The sequence below is a fragment of the Gopherus evgoodei genome, chromosome 1 (assembly GCF_007399415.2).
Source record: "Gopherus evgoodei ecotype Sinaloan lineage chromosome 1, rGopEvg1_v1.p, whole genome shotgun sequence".
Classification (NCBI taxonomy): Eukaryota; Metazoa; Chordata; order Testudines; family Testudinidae; genus Gopherus; species Gopherus evgoodei.
Window position 1 is genome coordinate 170,544,130 of NC_044322.1, and position 24,541 is coordinate 170,568,670.

The following is a 24,541-nucleotide window of genomic DNA, read 5'->3' on the forward strand; positions in this document are numbered from 1 at the left end:
AATGACCACTTAGGGAATGTTTTATCAAACCCTGAGCTTCCTTAAGTCTTTCTGCCCACCCCCGATCTCCTCTTACTCACTAGAAGAAATTATCTCTGTCTGTCTGCTTTGTGGTTTTTATAGTTGTTTATTTGCTCTCCCCTCCCCCCCATTCTATGTAATTTCTCCCCTTCCATTCTTCCACCTAGTGATATTAGCTCTTTTATTGAATACTAACTATCCTAACCACTCCCTTCATATATGGGGGTTGTAATGGGGGGAGGGGGAGTGCCACCTAAAAGATGCATGCTAGTAGTGCCAAAAAAACTCTCCTCTTGAAATTTTTTTTTCATGTTAAAGGTATATTCTTAAGCAACACTCCTTCAATGCTATCTTAAGCCCTCTTGTCTACTTCCATGGTTCTTTACCTCAGGAGCTGTCTGTGCTAATGCTAGCTGACTCTCTACCAGAGGGCTATTCCCACCTTCCTTATATTCACAGTAGAACATGAGGAGCTACACCTCCCCGAACGAGTCAGCTGTAACTAGCTTGCAATCGCCCCATTCCTGTTAGAACTTTGCAGACAAGAGGAGAATCCTACTGTCCTGCTACAGGCTCCTTACCTCCACATAAGCCCTTTTTCCCTTGGGATGCATGACTGGCACTTGCTTGTGAGCCACTGATATTCTCCCATCCTGTTGCTGCCTGGGGGGAAGGATGTCATTGCAAATATCAGGTTTAACAGAGTGCAGAGTCCACTGATACCTTCTGTAGTCAGGGGATGTGATATTGTCACTAGTACAGTCCCATTATCTTAATCCTCATTTCCCACCCCCACCCCTGGAAATCAGATACCCTTCTTCCTGACACTTCCCTCACCCCCAGAAAACAGCTTCATTCCATGGAAAATTCTGAAGTTCTGACAAATTTCTGTTTTGGAAACAAAGTAGAAATTTGAAAATTTCCCATGGAAGGAACTATCCAAATAAAACTTGTTTAGAAAATTTCAAAAGGAAATTGACCCTGTGAGCTAAGTTCTGAGGCGCCTAGCTCAGCCACGGTTCCCAGGCCATCTAGGCTCCTGGCTCCCCATCAGAACCCTGTCCATTGGAACTCTGCCTGTAGTTTCTTGGAAGTTCCTCCAAACCAACAGGTTTCGTGAAATATTTTGGTTTTGACAAATTGGTATTTTCTGGGAACAAAAAAAAAATTGTTTTCTTGGAAGATTTTCAATGAGCTCTATTAGAGATCCTGAAGCTGAAAAAGCTCCACCCTCTAGTGTAGCTGGCCGAACCACAAAGCAGATTTAATGGGACTAAAAATCTGGCTTCATCTCCATACTCATCCTATTCCTTAGCAGCTTTTGACATGACTGACTGCAAAGTATTATTGATCTATCATATATAGTCCTCATTACCGTAGTAGCTGAGCACTCACAAGTACTTCTTATTTATTTAATTTTAATGTAATCCTCATGACCCTCCTGTGGGCTAGGGAAATATTCTCTCTATTTTTACAGTGAGGGAGTTGAAGCACAAGCAGATTCAATGACTTGCCCAAGGTCACACAGAGAATTGTGGGTAGAGCAGGGAATTAAACCCTGGTCATCTAAATCTGATGCTAGTCCCCTAGACCACAGGTTCCCAAACTTTTTTTTCCTTGAGACTCACCTGTGCAGCAATAGGCACTGCGCCCCACTATTAACTTCTTGAGAGAAATTATTTTTAATTATTATATACATATACACTATAACACTGCAAATAAACAAAACTTTTTCATTTTAATGTGAACAATTGTAATGATAGAAATCCCTAGTGATATGCACTCAAATATCTTTGAAATCAGTTTTACTAAAACTTTAAAACAGTTTTAAAAAATGTTGAGAGCAAAATGGGGATTTCAAACAGGGAAAACACAATGTATAAATGTACAATGTATAAAACTGGACAATAAGCAACAACAATGATAACAATTGTTCACATTTATCTGATTTTAAAACAAAATAGTTGTCTACTATATTTAATATTTAAACACTATATTGTTTTCATTTTCAGTGTAAAATTTGAGTTCCTAGGCTGTCTAAAGACCCAACTTTACTCTCTACTGATTAGGAAAGAATCAAATATTGCAAATAAAAAGATTAAAATCACAGTCGTATTATAACACACTGTGGCAATGGGTACTCATCCAATCCAGTAAAGGAGAATCCAAACTTCAGTCATGTCATCATATTTTCTTATTGCTTTCTTTATCTTTTTGGCTGGCTCATTTCATGTAGCTATAGATGGTCTGAGATTTTCAATATCTTCTCTACCAGTGCCCCCTTCTCATTTTTGAAAACTAAATTATTCCATATCAGATTGAAATACGGCTTGCCATTTTTTACAGTTGTAAATGGCAGACTGTATATGTTGCTAGGTTACCTTGCAGTGAAATGCACCATTGTACTTGTGAGAATTAAACTTGACATACTGCAGCTTGTTTTTTTTTTAAAGTAATTTTTTTTCTATACTCTGTCCAACATATACAGCTCAAAGCATTACATTTATATAGCTTTTACTTAGATTACATGAGTCACATGGAGTTATATATTTACTAAGAGCTTGACTAGAGTATGCAGTTGCACCAGGGGACTGCCTGGGATTGTGTCTCAGCTTACTGTTGGGCCACCATCCATAGTTTGGCCACCTCTGCCCTAGACACTGTCACCAGAATTTCTCCTTTCCATTTTTAGTGTAAGTACTAAAGGTCTGCTTGCATGATGATGTTGCTGGAGTAGACAGAGCAGTACTACAATGACTCATTATCTCTAAGAGGACAGAATGTTGGTGAGTTACTGTTCCTCTTCCTCACACAGGTCTATCTAGTCTCCCTTCACTTGGAGAGCTAATGAGAACACGACCATCTGATAACACCCAGCTGTATATCTTGTTCCCAGGTGCAAACAGCACTATCACCAGGGTGCCAATATGCTTGCAAGAGATCAACTCTTGAATGAGGAAGAGCGGTCTCAAATTGACCTTTGCGAGACAGAAGCGATAATGATCGGAAGGGGAAAATGATTTATAGAACTATCTAAGACACTATCCATTTGTTAAAGTGGTGAAACCTCCGAGTCCTGTTTGATTAATCACTCAAAGTTCTTCACAAAGGTCTATTTCATAATAAGCCCTCCAGCAAGGAAGTGTCCTCTAACACCATTCCTTAATGAGCCAGAGTAGGGTCATAGGAGAGCTATGTAAATTGCATTCTTTCTTGGGCATATTGGCCTATGCTAGGCTCCCTTTCACTGCCAGCCCCAGAGAAAGGACAATAGAGGGATCCAAATTTGGCTTTCTGTATGGCAGTATATCTGACTAACACTAGACTGCCAGGCTGGGCTATGCCTTTCTACTAGCTCTTGAAAGAACACTCTGAATTGAATCTAAAAAGATGACTAAACTTTTAGAAATGTTCCCATTTAACAAAAGGTCAATTTATAGTGGATCATCCTTTTTTTTTTTTCCTTCCAAGGAAATGTACACTGATGATTTGTCAGATTTTTAATTAGTTTTGAGAATGTACTGTGCCTGCACTCAACTCTGAGGTGTTAATCTTGTGGATTTTTTTTGTTTTTTGTTTCTTTCTGTTTTTTCCTGCTCAGTTCAAATGTAGCAGAAAGTGTGTGTGGTTATTTTGTCATGTGGTGCCTATCCTCTGAAAGTCAATTCTTTGTTAGCTTAGCCAAAAAAGTTTTGTTTATTTTTTTATTTTATTTTTAAGACATTAGAAATCAAATATAGCACCTCTCATCTATCTGGCAACTTCTGGTCTAGGGGCCTAGCATCAGATTGACATGGCCTATTTAGATGAATGTCTGAGATGTCTACCACAATATTAATGGAGAAAATAACATACTACAGATGAGATAAATGGTCACTTTTCTTTGAAATGCAGCCCTCATGCAGTCTTTTGAAAAGCCAGTCCAAACCTCACAGTTTGTATCAATAACAAGTATGCAAGACCTGCACTGGGCCCCACATTGTCAATCTTCTTGCACTGCAGTAGCTATCAAGACTCCTTTTCCTCTTTTAATATTCATAACAACTAAGAGAAATGCTTGAACAGCAATACAATATTTCTAGGAAGGTCACTAAAATTGAAGTCTTAGAAAGAAAGCTTTTGAATATTAGGTTCCTTATTTGTCTCTAAACCTTAATATTCCCATTTTTTTGGATAATCTTTATTTCTTAATTTTAATTTTTAAAACAAAAACTTCAGTGAGGTCTGTGTAGAATGGTGGGAAGCAGTTTGAGTAGAACATGTTCTACAAAGGAAAGGATTTTGGAGGAGCCTGCTCTTACCCTTTTTTCAAAGTGCATATTGCAGCAGCAATGAGCTGAAGTCAGTGAGAGTTTGGTGGGTATTTGGAGTGCAGAATCTCACCCACAGACATAGGAACTGTAAGATGATACAAGGTATGAGAATGGTACTGTTCAAATATACTAATGCTTTATAAAAAGTACAGGCTGCCTATGCAAAGAATCCATATTGTATAGAATTCTGTACTGTACGGATTCCAACTGGAAGAGCAAGGCAGCAGTGAGCATGTAATATGTCTTTAGTAAACACTCTACAGCAAAGATTGTCTACATGAAAAGCTCTTACTGTTATCAGGGATGCTCTTCTGCCTCGCTTTGTCTGACAATTTCTTTTCTTCAACCATTTTGACACACACACTACCAAGTACATCTTCATATCCTTGTATGGAAAGGACCAGATACTCAGCTGATATAAATCTGTGCAGCTCCACTGAAGAGAATAGAGCTCCTCTGATTTACAGCAGCTGAGCCTAACCTGCAAAATTAATCAGAATTCCCTTGCAGAACTAAGTTAAACAATAAAGGATAAGAAAAGTTACTAACAATAGTGAATTGAGTTTTCAAAACTACTCAGCTTTGGCCTAATCCTGCTGTCTTTGAAACCTGTGATAAAGTTCCTATTGATTTCAAATGGCCAAAGCTAAGGGTTTTGATAATTCTCACTTTGAGGCCTAATCCTCGAAGTCCTACCCAAACAGAAGTCTTATGAACTTGAGTGTAATTTTCATTCATGAAAAGGACTTCTACTATCTTTTATGTGTCACAAAATAAATGTAATAAACATCAAACTTCTGTAGCTTTATGTTGATGCTGCATTTCTCTTCAGGATGGCTTTACAAAAACATTTCCTTGACTTCTCTTTCCAGACTAGGAAATGAGTCAGACAAATTTAAAGTGAGGCAAATATCTAAGTAAGATGCAGGAGACAGGAAACAAATAGATTTATTTTTGTCTTTATTGCATTTTTTTAAACTACCTTCCTTCCCACTTTCTACCTCCTTTTTTTTAAACTGTGACACTGCATCCTAAAGCCTTATCGTGCAGAGCACTCTTACCCAGATGCACACATGCTGTTTAAACTACTAGTACAATCAAAAGACCTGTTGTAATTAAGAGCTTGGTCCAAAGTCCACTACAGTCAGTAGAAATACTTCTATTGATGCCATAAGATGTTGGATAAAGTCCTTTCTTATCCTATCGCCTTTCTCACCTCTATCTCCACTATTTCAACACCACCTCTGAGACGTATATCAATCCAAATGCTGTTCTTAGTTACAATGGTGTAAATAATTTCCCTCATTCCTTAGTGTTAAGTCAATATATGAAGGATAGTAATATGTCCATAGGTGCTAGATTTAGGGGTGCTGGGGGTGAAGCATCACCTCCTGCCTTGAAGTCATTTCCATTATGTACAGGGTTTACAGTTTGGTTCAATTGCTCTCTAGCACCCCCACTATAAAAATTGTTCCGGCACCCCAAATATGTCCTCTCTTGACAAGTAATGTGTGTACACACACTAGCTAGGGATGCCAGGGAGCAGTTGTAGCTGCCACCAAGCAGTTGCTTCCTGACCCCAGCAGGTGGACCCACTAGCCCATTCCCCCCATACACTCCCCTTTCGCAGGGCAAAAGAGCCTTTCGCTGCCAATTAATCCTGCAGCTCAAGAGGTAGAAGATTTAAGGTTCAAACCCTGCTAGTGACAGGGGGATTTTGAATTTGATTGAACCCATTTCCATTAAAACGACAAACAAAACAAAAAATATATATAAACTGTTACAAGAATACTAATGTTGCAAAATCAAGCACTCCAAAGTTAAGCAGTATCTGTGGTCACAGTTACAGTGCTAGTCTCTCTCAATATATCTCCTCAGGCATCAGGTCTCATGTCTTCACCTCTCCAAGGGTGAAATTCGCCAATTCCTTTTTAGAGGTGACTTTGGGCTGCAGCATCCTGAGTCTCAGATAACTGTGCTTATCCAACAGGCCCAACTGGATTCAGCACCTGCGGTTCTTCCCTTAGATAGCTGTGACCAGTGGTATACAGTGACCAGGCAACCTTCTTAAACCAAAGCATTGTTTGTTTTAGCAATAGGAACAGAGCATGAGAGAGGAGGATTTTGAAACCACCTATACATGTCTATCTTGCCTAAAGCCCTACCATTGTGTGATGGTGATCTATGTAGGCCCAGACTCTTCAGATACCCCAAATGGGTGCCTGTGTAGTCTGTTTTTCCTAAACAGCTACACCTTTTCTTCAGAGAAAGTCAATTTTAAAGATGATAGTCCTCTGGAATTGATTCCCAGGTCTTTTCTGGTCCTAGCAGTTTCTTCTAACAACCCTCAAGTGTTTGCTGAGGGGTGGCTTATCTTCAGACACTCTGTTGCATTCCTGTTTGTTTTCCCTACAGCACCCTGTTGAACTACCCTGCAATTTATCCTGGAGTCTATGTCATATTTAGTCTTTGTTATCTAAGGTGACTATTCCTTAAAAGATTTCCTTCAAGGCATTGAGTTTACATAGCACAAAGTCACTTAATATGTAACTCATTCAAAAGTTAAGCAGATCTGGCAAATGCTATCTTCCCAAATTTTGCAACTTCTGAAATATTGTTTCACCGATACACTAAATATGGTGACATGGGTTGCTTCAATTATGCAAAAATCAGTCTTTGTAATGTAAGCACTAAAATGTTCTGAACTTATTAATTGTAAGGTATTGGTAATGTTCAGTCATACATGCATTTATCATGCTTTAATGAAGTATTTGAAGAGACCCTGCAATTTATCTTCCAAAATACATATCTTACTCAAGTCATCTGACAGTTTTATTGCCTCATTGTTAAGCACCCAAAGTACATCATCTAGAAAAAATATCTCTGGACATACAGATTACAAAATACAATTTGGAATGTACATTGTGTTTTCGGTTATTGAGGCATTTGCCACTTCATTATTTACCCTCAGCAAAACTCACATGGTGGATAATTTGACCCTTCTACCTGGTAAAGAGGGAGGTGCTAGCACGCAATAGCTACTCCAAGCTATAAGCCTTTACTCTGCAAGATACTTAACCACACTATTAATTCCACTGACTCTGTTAATTTAGATTAGATAGAATTGCCCATGTGTCCAGTTTTGCTTATGCATAAGCCCTACAGAAGATAAAATCTAAAGATTGTTATATTTGGTTAACATAGAATTACATGCTTGCCATAGTATGGATAAAATAAAAAAACCTTCTGAAAGGGAAAATTCTGCTCTCAGCTATACATGTGTCATGATGTAGTTACTCTTCTGAAGTAAAGAGTTAGTTACAGCAGTGTAACGCTGGAGCAATTGTGGACAGAATTGGGCCTTATAGGATGATTTTTAATTTTAACCATATTATAGCAGGCATATAATTCTTTATCAACCAAATATAGCATCCTATATAGTCTATCTTCTATAGATTCTACAGGTTCTTAGAGTAATTTCTATAGAATTCAGATATACTGATGGATCCCAGTTGGTTTTATCCTCATTTAATTTTGTAGAACTCTTCCACAAGAGTATACAGTTAGGTTTTAAAATGGTTATATTATTCAACAATCTGAAATAATGCTGTGAAATACAGTAATTTGCTGTTCATAACACAGTATATTTATACATTCTTTCTAGACTCTTCAGTTAACCTGCAGTGAGAAGTCATTTGCTCCTGAGAGCTATCCTAAAAGCACTGAATAGCATATTTGTTAACTTCATCATAATTATATATGTGTGTGTGTATATATATATTGAGGTATAGTACTTGGTGATATTCCTCCACTGAAATCAAGTGTTGTTGTAGGGCTAAATGCTTTAGCTTTCTTAAGAACATTTTTCTCTTTCCAACTATGTTCTGCAATGCATTGCTCAACCTGTCCTTGTCTTGCCTTTTTAGTGTTAGGGTACATTGTCAAGAACATGAAGACCTGGGAGAAAGTTTGGAATTTAAGGGGAGGATGGGCTGTTATATCAGAGGTAAAGGAGAGACAAGACAGATCTGAGGGGTGAAATCAAATCAGATGTCTGTATACTAATGCAAGAAGTATGGAGAATATGCAGGAAGAACTCAAAATGCTAGTAAGTAAACACAATTCTGACATAGTTGGCGTCACAGAGACCTGGTGGGATAATACACATGACAGTAATATTGATATAGAAGGGTACAGCTTGCTCAGGAAGGACCAGCAGGGAAAAAAGGTAGGAGGTGTTGCCTTATATATTAAAAATGTATACATTTGGACTGAGATTGAGATGGAAATAGGAGACAGGCTTGTTGAAAGTCTCTGGGTAAGGATAAAATGGGTAAAAAACAATGGTGAATCATGGTAGGGGTCTACTACAGACCACCTAACCAGGAAGAAGAAAAGGATGAGGCTTTTTTTTAACAGCTAACAAAATCATCCAAAGCACAGGACTTGGTGGAGATGGACTTCAACTACCCAGATATTTGTTGGGAAAATAACACAGCAGGACAGAGATTATCTAATAAGATATTGGAATGTATTGGAGACAATATTTTATTTCAGAAGGTGGAGGACAGCTACCAGGGGAGAAGCTGTTCTAGATTTGATTTTGACAAATAGGGAGGAACTAGTTGAGAATTTGAAAGTGGAAGGCAGCTAGGGTGAAAGATCATGAAATGATAGAGTTCATGATTCTAAGGAATGATAGGAGGGAAAACAGCAAAATAAAGACAATGGATTTCAAGAAGGCAGAATTGAGCAAAATCAGGGGGTTGGTAGGTAAAATCCCATGGAAAGCAAGTCTAAGGGGAAAAACAATAGAGGACAGTTGGTAGTTTCTCAGAGACATTATTAAGGGCACAAGAGCAAACTATCCCACTGTGTAGGAAAGAGAAGGAGTATGGCAAGAGACCACCTTGGCTTAACCAAGAGATCTTCAATGATCTAAAAATCAAAAAAGATTCCTACAAAAAGTGGAAATTAGGTCAGATTACAAAGGATGAATATAAACAAATAACACAAGTATGTAGGGACAAAATTAGAAAGGCCAAGGCAAAAAACAAGATCAAACTTGCTAGAGACATAAAAGGTAACAAGAAAACATTCTACAAATACATTAGAAGCAAGAGGAAGACCAAGGACAGGGCAAGCCTGTTACTCAATAAGGGATGGGGTTGAGGGAATAACAACAGAAAATGTGGAAATGGCAGAGGTGCTTAATGACTTTGTTTTGATTTTCAACAAGAAGGCTCGTGGTGATCAGACGTCTAACACAGTGAATGTCAGTGAAAATGAGGTAGGATCAGAAGAGAATAAAATAGGGAAAGAACAAGTTAAAAATTACTTGGACAAATTAGATGTCTTCAAGTCACCAGGGCCTGATGAAATGCAATCTAGAATACTCAAAGCACTGACTGAGGAGATATCTGAGCCCTTAACAATTATCTTTGAGAAGTCATGGAATAGGGGAGAGATTCCAGAAGACCATGAGCTAAATATGAGTCAACAGTGTACACTGTTGCAAATAAAGCAAACATCCTTCTGGGATATATTAGCAGGAGTGTTGTAAGCAAGACATGAAAAGAAATTCTTCTGCTCTACTCCATTCTGATTAGGCCTGAACTAGAATATTGTGTCCAGTTCTGGGCACCACATTTCAGGAAGGATGTGCACAAATTGGAGAGAGTCCAGAGAAGAGCAACAAAATGATTTAAACGTTTAGAAAACATGACCTTTGAGAGAAGATTGGAAAAATTGGGTTTGTTTAGCCTGGAAAAGAGAAAACTGAGAGGGGACATAAGTTTTTAAGTATGTAAAAGGTTGTTACAAAGAGGAGGAAGAAAAAATGATTTTCTTAAGTTGGGCTTAAATTGCAGCAAGAGATGTTTAGGCTGGATATTAGGAAAAGCTTCCTAACTGTCAGAGTGGTTAAGTGCTGGAATATATTGCCTAGGGAGGTTGTGGAATCTCCATCATTGGATATTTTAAAGAACAGGTTAAACAAATACCTGTCAAGAATGGTCTAGATAATTAGTCCTGCCACAAGTGCAGAGGACTGAACTAGATGACCTCTTGAGGTCTCTTCCAGTTCTATGATTCTGTCATTAGTGCTTTTCTTCCAAATCACAACACCATTTCTACTTGGATCTGACAATTCTCTGCATTGAAAAAGTTTATATTTTCTAATAAGGCTAAAATATAATTAAGCACTGGAATAAGCTTCCAAGGAAATTGTGGAATTGATGATCACTGGAGGTTTTTAAGAACAGATTAAACAACCACTTGTCAGAGATGGTCTAGGTATACATGGTCCTATCTCAGCACAGGGGGATTGACTTCCAGCCCTACATTTCTGATTCTGGGAAATTCTCATTGCCTGAAAGGACTATTGGAAAAATAAACATATATATTTCTCTTTTTCTAAATTCCAATATTAAAAAAGAGGGGAAACAAAATATATGTTAAGGAGTAATGTAAAGAGTGTAAATCTGAATGAAATGTTTGCAATGAACCAATGAAAACTGAAAATACAGAAAGCTCACCTTGTTTTGAGCCTTAAATTCAACCTGAAATTTAATCAAAGTTTGTTTAAAAAATGTAGGAATGAGAACTTGAGCTTGGTTCTCAGAGACTCAATATTAGTGTGTATGAAATACACAATTTACACTCTTCCATGTTTTTGGCCTAAAGCAAGTTTAAGCTCAATAACTGATTGAATTTTTACTTTGAGATTTTGGACCAACTTCAGATCTGGTATGTAACTGTGATGAACTCACAGGAGTTGAGCCTGCTTACAATAATTCTGAATCCATTTTGCACTCAAAATAACACTTGAGGCTATGCACCTTGAACAAAACCAGAGAAAAGGCACACACAAGACCTTGTGAAGTTATTTTTTTTCCATTTCCCATAGCTCAAAGAGAGAGAGAGGTGGAAAAGTGCCAAGGTCTTCTCTCATTTAAATCAATGGCAAAATGCCTGATGATTTGTCTACTATAGAATAACTCCAGTATAAGCACAGACAAACAGCACAGCAGTCTAGCCCAATACTTACTTTCACTTTCACTAGCTGGTAATGACTAAAGCTATGTACATGCTACAGCTTAAGTTGGTATGAGTTATGTTCAGGGGTGTGAATAAACCACTTCCTCAAGTAATGTAAGTTACACCGACCTAAGCATTGATGTGGACAGTCTTGTGTCAGTGGGAAAGTTTCTCACATAGCTACTGCCACTTGAAGGGGCTAGAGTAATTCAGAGTATGTCTACACTATGAAATTAGGTTGATTTAATAGAAGTTGATTTTTTTTTTTAGAAATCAATTTGATACAGTCGATTGTGTCCCCACTAAGACCATTAAGTCGGCAGTGTGCGTCCACAGTACCAAGGCTAGCGTCAACTTCCGGAGCGTTGCACTGTGGGTAACTATCCCACAGTTCCTGCAGTCTCTGCCGCCCATTGGAATTCTGGGTTGAGCTCCCAATGCCTGATGGGGCGAAAACATTATCATGGGTGGTTGTGGGTACATGTCGTCAGGCCCGCCCACTCCCTCCCTCCCTCCCTCCGTAAAACAATGGCAAAAAATAATTTCTTGCCCTTTTTTCCTGGGTTACTCATGCAAAACGACATACCACGGCAAGCATGGAGCCCACTCAGCTCACTGTCACCATATGTCTCCTGGATGCTGCTGGCAGATGCAGTACTGCAGTGCTACACAGCAGCATCCCCTTGCCTTGCCTACAGCAGATGGTGCAATACGACTGCTAACCATCGTCGTCGTCCCATGGGTGCTCCTGGCTGACCTCAGTTAGGTTGGTCAGGGACACCTGGGCAGACATGGGTGATCCTGGCCGGCCTTGGTGATGTCAGTCGGGGGCACTTGGACAAAAACGGGAATGACTCCAGGTCATTCTCTTCTTTAAGTTTTGACTAATGGAGATTCAGTCCTGTCTGGAATATCATGTCAGCTGGAAGTTCCTGCTTCAGGCTGCTCTCCTAGTCGGCAGCATCGTGTGGTCACACCTACCCCAGCCTACCCCTAGCTCCCATGGCTCATGAAGCCTGGACAGTAGTAAGGAGCAGTTCAACTATAGGCTGAGGAAGTGCATAATGGTGGTAGAATGTGCCTTTGGACATTTAAAAGCTCGCTAGCGCAATTTACTGACTCGATTAGACGTCAGCGAAACCAATATTCCCATCATTATTACTGCTTACTGTGTGCTCCACAATATCTGTGAGAGTAAGGGGGAGATGTTTATGGCAGGGTGGGGGTTGAGGCAAATCACCTGGCTCTGATTGCACACAGCCAGGCACCAGGGCAGTTAGAAGAGTACAGGAGGGTGAGGTGCGAAGCAGAGAAGCTTTGAAAACCAGTTTCATGACTGGCCAGGCTATAATGTGAAAGTTCTGTTTGTTTCTCCTTGATGAAAACCTGCCCCCTTTGTTCATTCTACTTCCCTGTAAGCCAGCTGCCCTCCCCTGCCCCCTTTGATCTCCGCTTGCAGAGGCAATAAAGTTGTTGTTTCAAATTCATGCATTCTTTATTCATTTGTCACACAAATGGGGGGGTAACTGCCAAGGTAGCTCAGGAGGGGTGGGGAAGGAGGGAAGCACAGGGGTAGGGTAGTTGTAGAGGCACCCCCTGGATTGGCAAGCAGCTCATCATAGAAGCGGCATGTCTGGGGCTCTGACCCGGAGCAGCTGTTTGCTTCTCTGGTTCTTTGGTAGGCTTCACACAGCGCTGCTGCAGGTCCCTGTTATAACCTCTGTCATTCATGCCCTTGGAGATTTTTGCAAATATTCCAGCATTTTGTCTTTTGGAACAGAGTTCGGATACCACGGATATATCTCCCCATACAGCCATCAGATGCAGAACCTCCTATTTGGTCCATGCTGGAGTTCATTCAAAAACTTGTGGGGCTTTTCCTGTCTACCTGGCCAATGCATCTGAGTTGGCCAGAGCGGTCACAATGGAGCACTCTGGGATAGCTTCCGGAGGCCAATACTGTCGAATTGCATCTACACTACCCCACATTTGACCCAGCAGGGTCAATTTCAGTGCTAATCCCCTTGTCGAGGAGGAGTACAGAAATCGATTTTAAGAGCCCTTTACATCAACAAAAATGGCTTTGTTGTGTGAATGGGTGCAGGGTTAAATCGATCTAATGCTGCTAAATTTGACCTAAACTTGTAGTGTAGACCAGGGCTAAATCAACAGGAGAGCTCTCTCCCGTCAGCTTAAAGCATCTGATTAGCAGCGCTATATCAGCGCAGCTGCAAGATCTGTAGTGTAGCCATAGCCTGAGATTCACTAATATTGTCATTTGGGTTAACCTAACAACTTGAAAAAGTATAGCAAACTACAATGGGCAAAATTCTCGAGTTACACTGATGTGACACCTTTCCAAAGGAGAATTGGGCCTGAGAGCTGCAAATAACTGAGGACTATGGAGCCCTGAAAATCCACGGATATGCACTTTATATCTGTGGATATCTGCATCTCAAGATGCGGTTGTATTATTTACTATCTTTGTGGATGGCAGATTGGATAATGGATCCAAATTTTTGTATATGCACAGAGCTCTACTTATGTATATTGGTAACCCTGAACATGAGTAGTCTCCTAGGCTTTGTCACAACTAGAATTTCAAGTTATATTAGAATTTATTGGCTAGTGTGATCGTTAGTTCAGTTAGCTCAATTTAACTAACCCTTTGTAATAGTCTCGTTAAGACAAGGCAAGCTGGACACATCCAAGATTTAGCTGGTTCTTTAAAGCCTAGTTTCTCTCCCTCCCCTCATGCTTTAACTCAACCAATTTAGTATGTGTTAAAGTATCTTACCCTGGCTTGTCAAGAGTATTAGGAGGTGTAAACTATATGGTTAGCTAACATGCTGTAACATTAAACCTTTAAATCCTAGTTTAGACAGAGCTATAGAGTTCAACAAGGTTATTCATATGTATAAAAATCTCACATGCATAAGTAATATCACTTACACATACAAAAAGAAAAATAGGAAAGAAACAAGAGTCTAATATTTTCAAAATATTTAATAAATATTTGTTCTCTGTCTAAACAAAACAAAACCCTCAAAACAATCAATTTTTTTCCCCATGTGTACTTCCTGTTACTGTAGTGGTGGTGTCCTGTGGTAACCAGATGTTTGACTCTTTTATAATGAAGTCATGCAGTTTATCGGGGGAAGACCCTGTTATCAGCTGATCTTAGATTTTGGACACAACCCATTCACACTAAAATTGTTAACTCTTCTATTTATTTAAGAATTCTTTTTAAAAAGCATAAGAAGCATATCATTTTTCATTGCATCTTATCTGAAATGCTCTGTCACGTTGTAATCCCAAATGCAACACACTGAGGTACCTTTGTTATTAGCTTGCAGTTTTCTTCTGAGTTAATTCTGTCTTCTAATTACTTTTTTAAGCCCAATGATATGATTTTTTTTAAACTTCAAAACAATATAACAAAATATTATGGTGAGAGAGAATACTTTTCGTTTACTGGTTTGAAAAGTATGTCTTAACAAGTAAGTAATTGGAATTGTCTATAGTTTTATTAAACACCTTAGAATCTATTTAACGTAAGTGGCTAATGACTGTTTTTCATATTAATAAAATGAGATTGTCTCACTATTTTAGGAATAAATATATATTTGGTGCCTGACCTAAAGCCCATTGAAGTTAATGGAAAGGATCCCATTTACTTCAATGGGCTTTGGATCAGGACCTTAACTTGGGGGGAAAAAACCCAACCAGGACTGCAATAAACTATAAAACAAAGAGCTGCATTGCCAAATAGCAGGTACAAAATATAAACAAAGAGCACATATATGTAATGAGGTAAATATGCTGATTTTTTCCATTGGTACATACAGTATTTGAAATATGGAAAATATACATCTTAATGAGAGAAATTAACTAAGTAACATGTTCCAAGAGATTTTACAGTATGCAAAGACAAAAGAGGGCCATTGTGGTTTATAGATCTTAATTATCTGAAATATTGATTTGTTTATGAGCTATATTCACAGAAATACTGGCAGAAATTTAATCAAGATTTTTGCTGCAAATTTACTGATCTAATGGTTCATATACTCATAGGACAGGATTGTGACCCTCTTTTCAAATTGGTGAATACACAACTATATCTATTGAGTAGCGCTTAGAAATTGGAGATGGAAAAGGCCTATTGATCACTTTGATCGATCAGTTCTTCACCCTTCATATAGATTGTACTGATCACAACACATCTTCTATTCTTCTCTTATCCTGGCCCTACTTTTCCATGGTTGTCATGCCATTTCACAATAAAAACTTCCCATCTCTTTGGAGGTTGGATGAGTGATCATTTCAGTTCCTGTGGGTACCACTCGATGACAGCTGTAGTCTATAGATTGTCAGTGAGCCTAGCTATATGCCCGGCCCATCACATGTTACTGTAACTGCTTTCAACAACAATGTCCTGCATCTCAATCTGCTGTCTAATCGCTTCATTGAAGACTCAGTTACAGATTGAAATCCTCAGAATTCTTCTTTCCATCACTCTCTTTGTGACACTGTTGTTGCTCCTTTATCTTCATCGGCACCCATGTTTTGCTGCCATACAACATTGCCAGCAGTACTGTTGAGTTGAAGAAGTTGGCATGTGTTGCCTTGCTAATTTTTCCTCAGTGATCAAAGAAAGGAAAGTAGTCTGCTTTTCTTTCCGTATAAACTTTACAAAAGAAACATTAATAATTCTGTTTCCGAAAAGAAGTCCTAGAACTATTCAAATCCTAAAATAAGAGTTTTATTTGATAGATATAAAAATACTACTTTCTCTACATCAGTGGGCTTGAAATATCATCTTCCCACTTGTTTTCTCTTTGTTTCTATAAATAATGGGGTAACATCATTGTTGTACCAGCATACGGCAGTTGCTATAAGACAGGGGAAGCTCTTAGATCATTGGCTTGCTTTCTTCACAATTTCCATGTTATAAACACTGACATGCAGTATAATGATAAACTCCATCTGTGTTTTCTCTAAAATTGGCAGACAGGAATTTTGGCAGCTAAATATTCATTCTTGCCCCCCACCAGCTAGTGCATATTGTAAGCTTATGTCTGTAATATGTAAAAAGTCTTTTTCTGTGAGATTTCTGCAGGTTCTGAGTTGACCCTTTTCTTTAGAAATCTATGGGCCAGACCCTCAGCCGGTGTAAACTGGCATATCATCATGGATTTCAAAGGTGCTACACCAAATTCATATTTGTTATGGATCTGGCCTATACATATTGGCTCCTAGCCTGAGGATAATGGCATAACTAATGACATAACTCTCATTGACCTCAGTGGAGCTGGGATTTTAGCCATTGTATCTCCTATGAAACCCTGTCAGTGGTATGCAGAAAAGAAGAGGTAAATGCCAGATGTAGCGAAGTCCTAGGACTATGAAATTGAGTACTGAGACTCAGGTCCTCAAAGGTATTTAGGCTCCTAACTTCCATTAATTTCACTGGAAGCTATGAGCCTAAATACCTTTGAGGATCTGGGCCAAAGACTTCAAAGCAGGTTCTAAACTGCACCAGGATTGAGGTGGGGAAGGGGAGGGACATTGTATGCTGCGAGTTATGGATGTGTTCAATAAGCTGTAATCTATTATGCCAACTGATCCATGATGTATCAGATGTGGCCACCTCTGGCAGCCCTGCTACAGAGAGAGTGCACTGCAGCAGTCCAGTCAAGAGGTGATAATAACATATATTTCTGTGGGTAGGAATGCAGTGCCCAAGCTAGCTGCTGAATGGAAGATGATATTTCTGGCCACTGTTGCCATTTGGATGTCTAGAAGAGAGAACAGGGCCAAAAGAACTCTGGCACTATGCACCACCTTGACAGTCAGATGGCAGATGTCCTAAAAACAAAGTGGAAACATGAAGGTTAAATTCTGAGCTCCTTTACATCATTGTAAGTCTAGAGTAATTCCATTAAGGTCAAGTGGATGCCAATGGCGTTTCCTTCCACTTAAGTGAGATCAGAATCTAGTAAACAGTTCTGTCAATTACTTGAATCTTTCTTCCTCCTTCAAGTGATGGTCCCTATATGTATTCGACATGTGAGCGTGCATGCGTGCCAGGCACCTGAGTCCAGAAGTTTCTTCAAACAGTGTGTTCGTTGACCCACACATGTACAGTGTCCCTGCTCATGCTCCCAACTGAGGGCATAAGGGGCAGTGCGGGTCAATGCCACTCCACTTCTCTCTTACAGCCTCATAGCCTGAGCTGGAACCCTGTTCCTCCTTAGCTCTTCTAGTTTATAAGACAGTGGTTGTAAATATTTGTGTAAATAGTTATTCCATAGCTGATAGATTATTAGTGTACATAATATAATTTAGTGTAGAAATGACCCCCGCCCCATCAATCAGGCGGAAAACCACTTTCTAACTTGGGGACTCTGCCCAGGGTCCTGGGCATCAAGAACTCCATCTCCATCTCTTGTTCCTTTTCCATCAGCAACAAGCATCAAGTATGATTGATTTCTTGCAACATTTTTGTTTTGTTTTGTGTTTTAGATTCTCTACATCCTATTAAGAAGGAGAGGATGGAAGATGATCTGATGAGAAACAGTCAAATGCAAAAGAATCTCATTCAATTAAATCATGTAATGGCAGAGAGCTAAAAAGTGACAAGTATTTAAAGTGCTTATATACAAATGCTAGAAGTCTAAATAATAAAATTGGTGAGCTAGAGTCCCTCATATTAAATGAGAATATTGATATAATAGTCATCAAAGAAACTTATTGGAATAAGGATAATCAATGGGACACAGTAATACCAGGATACAAAATATATTGGAAGGACAGAACAGATCGTGCTGGTAGGAGAGTGGCACTATATGTGAAAGAAAATGTAGAATCAAATGAAATAAAAATCTTAAATGAACCTATCTGTAACCTAGAATGTCTCTGGATAGTAATTCCATGCTCTAATAAGAATATGGGAGTAGGGATATATTCCTTATCACCTGACCAAGATGGTGATAGTGACTGTGAAATGCTCAGAGAGATTAGAGAGGCTATAAAAATAAAAAACTCAAAAATAATGGGGGATTTCAATTCTCCCCATATTGACTGGGTATATGTCACCTCAAGATGGGATGCAGAGAAACTTTCTTGACAACTTAAATGACTAGTTCTTGAAGCAGCTAGTCCTGGAACCCACAAGGGAGAGGCAATTCTTGATTTTAGTCCTACATGGAGCCCAGGATCTGGTCTAAGAGGTGAATATAGCTGAACTCCTTGATAATAGTGACCATAATATAATTAATTTTAACATCCCTGTGGCAGGGAAAACACCACAGTGGCCTAACACTGTAGCATTTAATTTCAGAAAGGGGGACTATACAAAAATGAGGAGGTTAGTTAAATAGAAATTAAAGGTACAGCTCCAAAAGTGAAATCCCTGCAAGCTACCGGAAAACTTTTTAAAGATAACATAATAGAGGCTCAACTTAAATGTATATCCCATATTAAAAATCCTAGTAAGTGAACCAAAAAGTGACACTGCAGCTAATTAACCAATTAAAAGAAGCAGTGAGAGACTAAAAAGCATCCTTTAAAAAGTGGAAGTTAAATCCTAGTGAGGAAAATAGAAAGGAGCATAAACTCTGGCAAATGAAGTGTAAAAATACAATTTGGAAGGCAAAAAAAGAATATGAAGAACAGCTAGCCAAAAACTCAACAAGTAATAGCACAATTTTTTTAAGCACATCAGAGGCTTTAGGTTAAAGCCTAACTTAACTGGCGTTAGGTTTAACGAGGGTATTTTGTTAAACAAAGGGACTCCAGCTGTGAGTCAGCAAACACCAGAAAACACATTTGCAAATAAAGAAAACAATCAAAAGACTAAATAGCCTTTCTAACTGGTACTTACTAAATTGAACAGAAGAGGCTGTTTCAGAAAATTGGAGAGTCTATATACGTGTCTGGTCCCTCTCAGAACCCAGAGAGAACAACGAAAAAACCCAAAAAGCACAGACAAAGGCTTCCCTCCACCAAGATTTGAAAGTATCTTGTCTCCTGATTGGTCCTCTGGTCAGATGTTCCAGGTTTACTGAGCTAGTTAACCCTTTACAGGTAAAAGAGACATTAACCCTTAACCATCTGTTTATGACAGGGCCACTGAACAATCAAGATGCTAAAGGAGCATTCAAGGACTATAAGGCAATTGCTGAGAAACTAAATGAATTCTTTGCATCGGTTTTCACAGCTGACGATGTGAGGGAGATTCACAAACCTGAGCCATTATTTTTAGGTGACAAATCTGAAGAACTGTTCCAGATTGAGGTGTCACTAGAGAAGGTTTTATAACAAATTGATATATTAAAAAGTAATAAGTCACCAGGATCAAATGGTATTCATCCAAGAGTTCTGAAGGAACTCAAATGTGAAATTGCAGAACTACTAACTGTAGTTTTTGTAACCTATCATTTAAATCAGCTTCTAGAGGAATGGACTGCAGGATAGCTAACGTGATGCCATTTTTTAAAAAGGGCTTCAGAGATAATCCCAGCAATTACAGGGCCAGTAAGCCTGACTTCAGGACAATGCAAACTGGTTGAAACTATAGTAAAAACAAAATTGTCAGACACATATATGAATGTACTTTGTTGGGGAAGAGTCAATATGTTTTTTGTAAAGGGAAATCATGTCTCGCCAATCTTTGAGGGGGTCAATAAGCATGTGGACAATTGTGATCCAGTAGATATAGCATACTTAGATTTTTCAGGAGGCCTTTGACAAAGTCCCTCACCAAAGGCTCTTAAGCAAAGTAAGCTGTCAAGGGATAAGAGAGAAGGTCCTCTCATGGACTGGTAACTCGGTAACAGATAGGAGACAAAAGGTAGGAATATATGGTCAGTTTTCAGATTGCAGATAGTGGTGTCCTCCCAGGGGTCTGTAGTGGGACCAGTCATATTCAACATATTTATAAATGATCTGGAAAAAGGAGTAAATAGTGAGGTTGCAAAATTTGTGGATGATACAAAGATAGTTCAGTCCCAAGCAGATTGCAAAAAGCTATAAAAGGATCTCACAAAACTGGGTGACTGGACAATAAAATAACAGATGAAATTCAATGTTGATAAATGAAAAGTAATGCACTTTGGAAAACATAATCCTAACTATACGTACAAATGATGGAGTCTAAATTAGCTGTTATCACTCAAGATGGAGCTATTGTGGATAGTTCTCTGAAAACATCCACTCAATGTGCAGCGACAGTCAAAAAAGTGAACAGAATGTTGGGAATCATTAAGAAAGGGATGGATAATAAGACTGAAAATATCATATTGCCTCTATATAAATCTATGGTATGCCCACATCTTGAATACTGTGTGCAGGTGTGGTCGCCCCATCTCAAAAAAGATACCTTGGAATTGGAAAAGGGTCAGAAAAGAGCAACAAAAATTATTAGGGGTATGGAACGGCTTCCATATGAGAAGCAATTAATAAGACTTGGGACTATTCACCTGGGAAAAGAGACAACTATAGAGGGATATGATTGAGGTCTATAAAATCATGACTGGTGTGGAGAAAGTAAATAAGGAAGTGTTATTTACTCCTTCTCATAACACAAGAACTAGCGGTCACCAAATAATGTTAATAACCCATTAAGATAAATGAGAGAAATTAAAATCTTTGAGTCTGCACCTTCACTAACATTCCATAAGGAAGGCAATTTGTTGTTTGTTTATCATCCAGTGTAAATATATGGTCCCTTAAAAACATTCAGGGAGAAATATTCTCTTATCCTGCATGATTAGGTAAGGTCCTTCACAGGATAATCTAGAACATGAGAAAAACCATATTTCCTAATGACATTTTATCTAAAATGGAGGGGGGGGGCAAGAGGGTTATATTTAAGACTGATCATGCAGTAGCCTTCTCCAGGCCGTCCATTAAATCTGAGGAAAGGCTATTCAGCAAACCAGTAACTGACTAGTACTGCTGCTTCAGTCACTGCCAAACACATTTCAGAAGTCAGCATCTGGGTACTGTGACTGCCAAGCATATGGCTCCCTAGGAATCAGCTTGGGTGTTGGCTCCTTTAAAGGGAGCACTCCAAAGGTGAAGGGGAGGGCGGGAGGAAAGTGCACTGTCAGCAAGGCCAGCAACATTGGTAGTGACAAGAAAATATTCAAGCTACAGAAATTACATGTGCCAATTTATTTTCTAAGTGCCTGTGTGTTTGGAATTAAAAGAACAAGTCTCCAAGTATAATCTGTGTATTTAATACATGGAGTTATATGGTTGCACAGAAATTACTGAGATGATTTTATATATATGTATGTATGAAGGAAAGAGAGGGTCTGATTTTCAGTTATTCTGTTCCTACACCTGGGGCAAGGATGGAGATCAGCAAGGGAGGGAGGTGGACTAAGAATGCCTACAGTCACCTTTGCACTCTCTCTATTCTAGGGCCAAACAAGCCCCCAGTATGAGTGAGGACATCCTGAGAGCTGCTGTAACCTAGGCACTGCTTTCCATAGCCCACCACAGGCCCTAGGATGCAGGAATTAGTCCAAGTACAATGCACTGTGGCTATGCCCCAGATGGCAGGAGCTGGAGAAAGGGCTAGTGCAGAGCCCTTATGTCAGATCTATGCTGGTCAGGGAGGCCCCTGTGGAGGGGATTCTTTCTGGGGACTGTTCACACCCTTTTAAGGGCCCTTTAGATTGTCAGAGCCACAGTGTCCTTGATGTGAGTGAGGATCAGGATTAGCCAGCACAAAGCTGCAGTAATGAATACTACTGAGTTCCCAGAATGAGCTGAAAGATGCTGCCTTGGCATCTGGATTCTCTTTGTGAGCAGTCAGGAGAAAATACTTATTATGCTTCCCTTAATCATACTAAAAATACTTAGTGCTACATTTCTGCTTCCCTGAAGGATGTCCCTGTGATACTACTGATGTGTTTAGCTCTTTCTATAATGCCAAACAATTGTTTTGCTTTTGTATGAAGGAGCTAAAACATTTTACTGTGAGACTAATGTTATTTCAGTTGTTTAGGTGGGAAGCAACCCAAACTAGTGTCTTAGATGAACTGAGTCCAGTACAGAAAAGCCATACATAAGCTACTGAGCTGGATAAACAGGTAACAGGGTGAAATTCTATGGCCTGTATTACACAGGAGGGCAGACTAGGTGGTCAATCGTTCCGTCTGGCCTCAAAACCTTAGAATCTCTGAAAATAAATTTGGCTAAGCCCACTTATCCTGACAGGTGCTTCTGGCACTACTATAACATAAATAATAAAGGGTCTGAGTTACCACTCTCTTACTCCATTTTTTTAACTGGTGTAATTCCTTGGATTGCCTTCCTCTTACTGTCCTTTTGCTATATAATAGCACAGCACAAAAGATGGAATTCATGGCATATATCTTCTGCTGCATAGTTTAAATTAGTCCAATACTATGTCAAAACTCCCATTGATTTTAGTGGGGCCAGGATTTTACCCTAATTAGAGCTCAAATCCTGGCAGTATGGCAAAAAGCCTATTCAGCATGTGTTCCAGCACTTATACTGTAAGGCATGACAGTTACAAGAGCGGTCCAACTCTTTTATAGTAGGTCTTGCACACAGTGTCAATATCTTGCTCCTTTCTGCACAGGTAAGATGCTATCTGCATTTACAGCTGGGTAGTGGCTACTCTGGATGGGAACAATATGTGTTTGCTGGATTTTGACTCCACTTTTTCTCTTCCTGGAAACCATATCCCTTGTGGGCATGGTGCACATCTCATCCTATTGGCTGGTGCAGTCTCTAGACCAATGCCATATCCTCAGGCATTTGAACGTTGCTGTATATATGCTTGATTTTGGCCATTTGCCGCCTTTTTCATCCATACGCATCTGCACACACATTTGTCAGATTTAGATCTTAAGAATTTATTGATCTTATGAAATTTTGAAAAACACTGACAATTTGTTAATATTATGATTATGTAACAAAATTTTGCTCAGATCTCTAGCTGGGCACAAAAACCTGATTTTTTTTCATTGAAAAAATATTTTTAATTGAGCATGTTTGGTGGGGGGTGGGCAGCGTTGTTTTTTTTTGCGGGAGGGGGCAAATTTTCCACAATTTTTCTTCATCTAACTTGAAATCTGGGAAATTTCAGCCAGCTCTTGTACTGCCATCAAGTTTTCAGGAAAGGGTTCAAATGTCAATTAAGTACAAATCAGTTTGGTGACATCCTCCTAGGCAGGAGTATTGCAAGGAAGTTCACATGGGCTCTGTACCCCTGTGGAGCCATTTTGGAGTCAACCACCTGTTCTCAAAATCTTGGAGTTGCTGGGGCACTGCCTGGCTGCCTGTTGCAAGATCAGAATCTTAGTCATGCAAGGCATGTATCCTTATCACAAACGTCACTGTTAAGCATAATTCTCTGCCATCGACAATCTATGTAAAAAGAGGCCAAGGACTACTACATATGTTCAGAAAATTAAAAGCCTCTAAGTGCTGAAGGCTGAGTACCTTTCAACAGCTTTCTAATAGCACCACCTTGGACTAGGAAAGTTCAGTTATCAGAAGCCAAAAATGATAGTTACCTTCCACCTTCTGTAAAAAAAATATTTTTGAAAAAACAATTCCACAAAGGTACAGAGGAATATTGAGAGAGAGAGAGAGAGAGAGAGAGAGAGAGAGCTGACTGCATTAGTTCCAGGTGATGATTCAGACTTTCAATATAATGCTTGGAACATAAGATGCCCTAGAGACTGTTTAGAGGGAGAGCCATTTCGACTCTCCAGCCCCTTTCAGGTTTACCCAAAGAGGCAATACAATCCTTCCAATCTAAGGGACACTCCTTATTTGGACTTTCACTCAGTCAAAAACACCATTGAAGTCAGTGGAGGTTTTGAATGAGTAAGGATTTTAGGATTTGGCCTTATATAAGTGGTCTTTTCTGCTGGCTGAATATATTTTAACATTAGCAATTGGATTTGCTGTAGGGATGTGCATAAACTTTAATCATGGATAAGTTTTATTATTTATTTAGCTACATGGCGCCAGTCCCAAACGCTATGTAATCTAGACAATTTAAATATTCACTGCAAGATTTTGTAACCGAAAGGCATTTCGTAACCCTTTATGTCCCTCCCTTTTCCCTCTTACTACACTTGAATACTACTTGCTGTCTCCTGTTCCCTTCCCTTGAC